Genomic DNA, 8,128 nt, shown 5'->3' on the forward strand with positions numbered 1-8,128 from the left:
ATTTGCGGTGGAAGAAAGTGCAAAGTAGAAATAGAAATAATGGGGTGCAAAGGAGCAAAATAAATAATAAATAGTAGGGGAAGAGGTAGTAGTTTGGGCTAAATTATAGATAGGCTATGTACAGGTGCAGTGATCTGTGAACTGCTCTGACAGCTGGTGCTTAAAGCTAGTGAGGGAGATAAGTGTTTCCAGTTTCAGAGATTTTTGTAGTTCGTTCCAGTCATTGGCAGCAGAGAACTGGAAGGAGAGATGGCCAAAGGAGGAATTGGCTTTGGGGGTGACCAGAGAGATGGAGCGCGTGCTACAGATGGGTGCTGCTATGGTGACCAGCGAGCTGAGATAAGGGGGGACTTTACCTAGCAGGGTCTTGTAGATGACCTGGAGCCAGTGGGTTTGGCGATGAGTATGAAGCGAGGGCCAGCCAACGAGAGCGTACAGGTCGCAGTGGTGGGTAGTATATGGGGCTTTGGTGACAAAACGGATGGCACTGTGATAGACTGCATCCAATTTATTGAGTAGGGTATTGGAGGCTATTTTGTAAATGTCCTCGCCGAAGTCGAGGATCGGTAGGATAGTCAGTTTTACGAGGGTATGTTGGCAGCATGAGTGAAGGATGCTTTGTTGCTTAATAGGAAGCCAATTCTAGATTTAAGTTTGGATTGGAGATTTTTGATGTGAGTCTGGAAGGAGAATTTACAGTCTAACCAGACACCTAGGTATTTGTAGTTGTCTACATATTCTAAGTCAGAACCGTCCAGAGTAGTGATGCTGGACGGGCGGGCAGGTGCAGGCAGCGATCGGTTGAAGAGCATGCATTTAGTTTTACTTGTATTTAAGAGCAGTTGGAGGCCATGGAAGGAGAGATGTATGGCATTGAAGCTCGTCTGGAGGGTTGTTAACACAGTGTCCAAAGAAGGGCCAGAAGTATACAGAATGGTGTCGTCTGCGTGGAGGTGGATCAGAGTATCACCAGCAGCAAGAGCGACATCATTGATGTGTACAGAGAAGAGAGTCGGCCCAAGAATTGAACCCTGTGGCACCCCCATAGAGACTTCCAGAGGTCCGGACAACAGGCCCTCCGATTTGACACATTGAACTCTATCAGAGAAGTAGTTGGTAAACCAGACGAGGCAGTCATTTGAGAAACCAAGGCTGTTGAGTCTGCCGATGAGGATGTGATGATTGACAGAGTCGAAAGTCTTGGCCAGGTCGATGAATACGGCTGCACAGTATTGTTTCTTATCGATGACGGTTAAGATATCGTTTAGGACCTTGAGCGTGGATGAGGTGCACCCATGACAAGCTCTGAAACCAGATTGCATAGCGGAGAAGGTGCGGTGGGATTCGAAATGGTCGGTAATCTGTTTGTTAACTTCTTGGGGCTATGTGGGACGCTAGCATGCCACCCGTGGTGCACCCTATCAACAGCAGGTGCATTTCAAGAGCGGCAAATTTGAAACCAAATAAATGTCTAAATTCAAATTTTTCAAACATACAACTATCTTACACCCTTTGAAAGATAAACATCTCCTTAATCTAACCACGTTGTCCGATTTCAAAAAGGTTTTACGGCGAAAGCATAAAGTTAGATTATGTTAGGAGAGTACATTGACAATAGCTGTGTGTAATGTTTTGTCAATTCAAAGACAGGCGTCACCAAACCATAAAACCAGCTAAAATGATGCACTAACCTTTTACAATCTCCATCAGATGACACTCCTAGGACATTATGTTAGACAATGCATGCATTTTTAGTTCTATCAAGTTCATTTTTATATCCAAAAACAGCGTTTTACTATGGCATTGATGTTGAGGAAATCGTTTCCTCCAATAACCGGCAGTCAAGTCAGCACCACAAATTAAATAATTAAAATTAGAAAACATTGGTAAAATATTATATTGTCATTTAAAGAATTATAGATTTACATCTCTTGAACGCAATCAACTTGCCAGATTTAAAAATAACCTTACTGGGAAATCACACTTTGCAATAATCTGAGCACTGCGCCCAGAAAAATATGCTTTGCTATACAGACAAACGGCCATGTTGGAGAGATCTAAAATCGAAAATACTATGTAAATAATCCATTACCTTTGATTCTCTTCATCAGATGTCACTTCCAGGAATCCCAGGTCCATAACGAATGTAGTTTTGTTCAAAAAAGCTCATCATTTATATCCAAAAAGCTCCGTGCTGTTAGCACATGATCTAAGCCAGCCGGACTTCTCGTCATGAACGAGGGGAAAAAAGATATTTACGTTCGTTCAAACATGTCAAACGTTGTATAGCATAAATCATTAGGGCCTTTTTTAACCAGAACATGAATAATATTCAAGGTGGACGAATGCATTCTCTTTTATAACGTATTGGAACGAGGGTACCCAACATGAACTCGCGCGCCAGAGTCTAATCGGCCATCACCGTTCCATGGCTCTTGTTCGGTCAGATCTCACAGTAAAAGACTCAAAACACTTTGTAAAGGCTGGTGACATCTAGTGGAAGCAATAGGAAGTGCCAAAACATTAATCAACCCCTGTGTGTTTCAATGGCATAGGCTTAAAGGTCATTCAACACATCAGGTATCCACTTCCTGTCAGAAAATGTCTCAGGGTTTTGCCTGCCAAATGAGTTCTGTTATACTCACAGACACCATTCAAACAGTTTTAGAAACTTTAGGGTGTTTTCTATCCATATATAATAAGTATATGCATATTCTAGTTACTGGGTAGGATTAGTAACCAGATTAAATCGGGTACGTTTTTTTATCCAGCCGTGAAAATACTGCCCCCCTAGCCCCAACAGGTTAACTTGGCTTTCGAAGACCTTAGAAATACAGGGTAGGATGGATATAGGTCTGTCGCAGTTTGGGTCTAGAGTGTCCCCCCCCTTTGAAGAGGGGGAAGACCGCGGCAGCTTTCCAATCTTTAGGAATCTCAGACGACACGAAAGAGAGGTTGAACAGCCTAGTAATAGGGGTTGCAACAATTTCGGCAGATAATTTTAGAAAGAAAGGGTCCAGATTGTCTTGCCCGGCTGATTTGAAGGGGTCCAGATTTTTGCAGCTCTTTCAGAACATCAGCTGACTGGATTTGAGAGAAGGAGAAATGGGGAAGGCTTGGGCGAGTTGCTATGGGGGGTGCAGTGCTGTTGACCGTGGTAGGGGTAGCCAGGTGGAAAGCATGGCCAGTCATAGAAAAATGCTTATTGAAATTCTCATTTATAGTGGATTTATCGGAGAGTTTCCTATACTCAGTGCAGAGGGCAGCTGGGTGGAGGTGCTCTTATTCTCCATGGACTTTACAGTGTCGCAGAAGTGTTTTGAGTTTGTGTTGCAGGAAGCAAATTTCTGCTTGAAAAAAGCTAGCCTTGGCTTTTCTAACTGCTTGTGTATATTGGTTTCTAACTTCCCTGAAAGCTGCATATCACGGGGGCTGTTCGATGCTAATGCAGAACGCCACATTATAACACTGTAGCGGTGAGAGAACAGTTATAATAACACTGTAGAGGTGAGGGAACAGTTATAATAACACTGTAGATGTGGGGAAACAGTTATAATAACACTGTAGAGGTGAGAGAACAGTTATAATAACACTGTAGAGGTGAGAGAACAGTTATAATAACACTGTAGAGGTGGGGAAACAGTTATAATAACACTGTAGAGGTGAGAGAACAGTTATAATAACACTGTAGAGGTGAGAGAACAGTTATAATAACACTGTAGAGGTGAGAGAACAGTTATAATAACACTGTAGAGGTGATAGAACAGTTATAATAACACTGTAGAGGTAATAGAACAGTTATAATAACACTGTAGAGGTGAGAGAACAGTTATAATAACACTGTAGAGGTGAGAGAACAGTTATAATAACACTGTAGAGGTGGGGAAACAGTTATAATAACACTGTAGAGGTGAGAGAACAGTTATAATAACACTGTAGAGGTGAGAGAACAGTTATAATAACACTGTAGAGGTGAGAACAGTTATAATAACACTGTAGAGGTGAGAGAACAGTTATAATAACACTGTAGAGGTGGGGAAACAGTTATAATAACACTGTAGAGGTGAGAACAGTTATAATAACACTGTAGAGGTGGGGGAACAGTTATAATAACACTGTAGAGGTGGGGAAACAGTTATAATAACACTGTAGAGGTGGGGAGAACAGTTATAATAACACTGTAGAGGTGAGAACAGTTATAATAACACTGTAGAGGTGAGGGAACAGTTATAATAACACTGTAGAGGTGGGGGAACAGTTATAATAACACTGTAGAGGTGGGGAAACAGTTATAATAACACTGTAGAGGTAATAGAACAGTTATAATAACACTGTAGAGGTGGGGAAACAGTTATAATAACACTGTAGAGGTGGGGAAACAGTTATAATAACACTGTAGAGGTGAGAACAGTTATAATAACACTGTAGATGTGGGGAAACAGTTATAATAACACTGTAGAGGTGAGAGAACAGTTATAATAACACTGCAGAGGTGGGGAAACAGTTATAATAACACTGTAGAGGTGATAGAACAGTTATAATTATGTTTTACCCCCTGTCTGTTCTACACCCTACATAAGGGACACATTTTGATGAGAAACTCCATATTACAAATGTACGGTCCCTTATTCGATGTCCGAGAATGTTTTTAAAAATCGCCGACGGCGGCGGGCCGTGCACCGGGGCCAGATCTTCCGGAAAGTCTCTCGGACATTCGTTTTCCGTTTTTATAAAATGTTCAAATTTTGGTCATGCATTGACTTCTCTCCCCATAGGAATACATTGCCTGCTCCCCTAAATTCAACCTGAAGCCTATGTGGGTTATGAATGCCTTATGAATCTGTCTTCTATAACAATCCATCAGGCCACTATGAGGTCTACCTGTGTCGATTCTAAGCTTCCTGGAGCAACCGGAAGTGGTTAAATCACCCTAAAGTTGTTTTGATATAACCAACCTGCAGATTGGGAAAATTACAGCATTCAACCCTGTGTAAATCAGTCAGTTCTTAACATAAAGATTCTGTAAAAGCATACCCCAATGAGGATATGTGTTTACTTTTAGCTTCCTGTGCCACCCGGAAGTGCCTTAATTGTGGGCATAGCGGCTGTTTCGAAGAAGGGTTAAAAAAGTCACATCTTTCCAAAACTTCATATGTGTGACTAGGTAACCCTCATGAACTGTAAATCAGTCATTTCTCCCATCAGATTTCCAAGAACAACTCACACAAACACAGCAAGGACGGAGTGACACAGTGTGGGGCTTACAGACACACAGAGCCTGCAATAGTTACCTTCGTTCGAACTATCAAAGAACCGTCAGACCTAGAGCTCTGAAACTTTAGAAACCTGTTCTAGAGCTCAAGTCGATAGTGCACGGGGAGTTATGTGGCTCTAGAAGGTTCTCAGACCGAGAAACAGCCTCGTACATTTGCAGTAACTTCAATTCATTTTGACCATCGCGAAAATGACGACATTTAGAAAAGTCCCAGAGTCACAAGACTAAGTGCATTGAAACCGCCTCGGCCCATAGAGACGGACCCTAACGTTTCTGTCTTGATAACGCATTCAAGGACCCCAGCAGGACCCCGGCCCTAGCAGCGTGGAGAAGGCTGAGGCATTATTAGGTCCTAGCAGTTCACATCTTCATCTCACCCCCCTCACCCCCCTCTCACTCACCTCTCACCCCCCTCTCTCCCCCACTCCTCTCTCTTCCCCTCCTCCTCCCCTCTCTCCCCCACTCCTCTCTCTTCCCCTCCTCCCCCCCTCTCTCCCCCACTCCTCCCTCTTCCCCTCCTCCCACTCCTCCCTCTTCCTCTCCTCCCCCTCTCTCCCCCACTCCTCCCTCTTCCCCTCCTCCCCCCTCTCTCCCCCACTCCTCTCTCTTCCCCTCCTCCCCCCTCTCTCCCCACTCCTCTCTCTTCCCCTCCTCCCCCTCTCTCCCCCACTCCTCCCTCTTCCTCTCCTCCCCCTCTCTCCCCCACTCCTCCCTCTTCCCCTCCTCCCCCCCTCTCTCCCCACTCCTCTCTCTTCCCCTCCTCCCCCTCTCCCCCCCACTCCTCTCTCTTCCCCTCCTCCCCCCTCTCTCCCCCACTCCTCCCTCTTCCCCTCCTCCCCCTCTCTCCCCCACTCTTCTCTCTTCCCCTCCTCCCCCCTCTCTCCCCCACTCCTCTCTCTTCCCCTCCTCCCCCCCTCTCTCCCCCACTCCTCCCTCTTCCCCTCCTCCCCCTCTCTCCCCCACTCCTCTCTCTTCCCCTCCTCCCCCTCTCTCCCCCACTCCTCTCTCTTCCCCTCCTCCCCCCTCTCTCCCCCACTCCTCTCTCTTCCCCTCCTCCCCCCCTCTCTCCCCCACTCTTCTCTCTTCCCCTCCTCCCCCTCTCTCCCCCACTCCTCTCTCTTCCCCTCCTCCCCCCTCTCTCCCCCACTCCTCCCTCTTCCCCTCCTCCCCCCTCTCCCCCCTTTCCTCCCTCTTCCCCTCCTCCCCCCTCTCTCCCCCCACTCCTCCCTCTTCCCCTCCTCCCCCCCTCTCTCCCCCACTCCTTCCTCTTCCCCTCCTCCCCCTCTCTCCCCCACTCCTCCCTCTTCCCCTCCTCCCCCCTCTCTCCCCCACTCCTCCCTCTTCCCCTCCTCCCCCCTCTCTCCCCCACTCCTCTCTCTTCCCCTCCTCCCCCTCTCTCCCCCACTCCTCTCTCTTCCCCTCCTCCCCCTCTCTCCCCACTCCTCTCTCTTCCCCTCCTCCCCCCCTCTCTCCCCACTCCTCTCTCTTCCCCTCCTCCCCCCTCTCTCCCCCACTCCTCCCTCTTCCCCTCCTCCCCCCTCTCTCCCCCACTCCTCCCTCTTCCCCTCCTCCCCCCTCTCTCCCCCACTCCTCCCTCTTCCCCTCCTCCCCCCTCTCTCCCACTCCTCTCTCTTCCCCTCCTCCCCCCTCTCTCCCCCCACTCCTCCCTCTTCCCCTCCTCCCCCTCTCTCCCCCACTCCTCTCTCTTCCCCTCCTCCCCCCCCTTTCTCCCCCACTCCTCTCTCTTCCCCTCCTCCCCCCTCTCTCCCCCACTCCTCCCTCTTCCCCTCCTCCCCCTCTCTCCCCCACTCCTCCCTCTTCCCCTCCTCCCCCCTCTCTCCCCACTCCTCCCTCTTCCCCTCCTCCCCCCTCTCTCCCCCCACTCCTCCCTCTTCCCCTCCTCCCCCCTCTCTCCCCCACTCCTCCCTCTTCCCCTCCTCCCCCCTCTCTCCCCCACTCCTTCCTCTTCCCCTCCTCCCCCCTCTCTCCCCCACTCCTCCCTCTTCCCCTCCTCCCCCCTCTCTCCCCCACTCCTTCCTCTTCCCCTCCTCCCCCCTCTCTCCCCCACTCCTTCCTCTTCCCCTCCTCCCCCCCTCTCTCCCCCACTCCTCCCTCTTCCCCTCCTCCCCCCTCTCTCCCCCACTCCTCCCTCTTCCCCTCCTCCCCCTCTCTCCCCCACTCCTCCCTCTTCCCCTCCTCCCCCTCTCTCCCCCACTCCTCCCTCTTCCCCTCCTCCCCCCTCTCTCCCCCACTCCTCCCTCTTCCCCTCCTCCCCCTCTCTCTCCCCACTCCTCTCTCTTCCCCTCCTCCCCCCTCTCTCCCCACTCCTCTCTCTTCCCCTCCTCCCCCCTCTCTCCCCACTCCTCCCTCTTCCCCTCCTCCCCCTCTCTCCCCCCACTCCTCCCTCTTCCCCTCCTCCCCCTCTCTCCCCCACTCCTCCCTCTTCCCCTCCTCCCCACTCCTCTTCTTCTTGTTTTCTCCCAGACTCAAAGAGAAAGGGATCTAGGGCCCTCCCCTCATCTGAAATGTTCCGGCCCAGCTCCAAAACTTTGAGCCAATAAGCACAGCCCATTCAGAGCTGATGAATTCACTATACAATAGGTACATGTTTCAAGAGAGAGAGAGAGAGAGAGAGAGGTGGGAGAGAGAGAGAGAGAGAGAGAGAGAGAGGTGGGAGGCAGATTGACACAGAAGAAGAGAAGAGAAGAGATAGAGAGCAGAGAGAGAAGGCAACCAAGAGATTTGTTATGCAAACTGTGGGACCTAACTGCTGACTGGTATACACACTGGACCAGAGAGAGAGAGACTGACAAGACTGGAGAGACTGACAGAAAGAGAGAGAGAGACAGAGAG

This window comes from Salmo salar, unplaced genomic scaffold, assembly GCF_905237065.1.
Source record: "Salmo salar unplaced genomic scaffold, Ssal_v3.1, whole genome shotgun sequence".
NCBI lineage: Eukaryota > Metazoa > Chordata > Actinopteri > Salmoniformes > Salmonidae > Salmo > Salmo salar.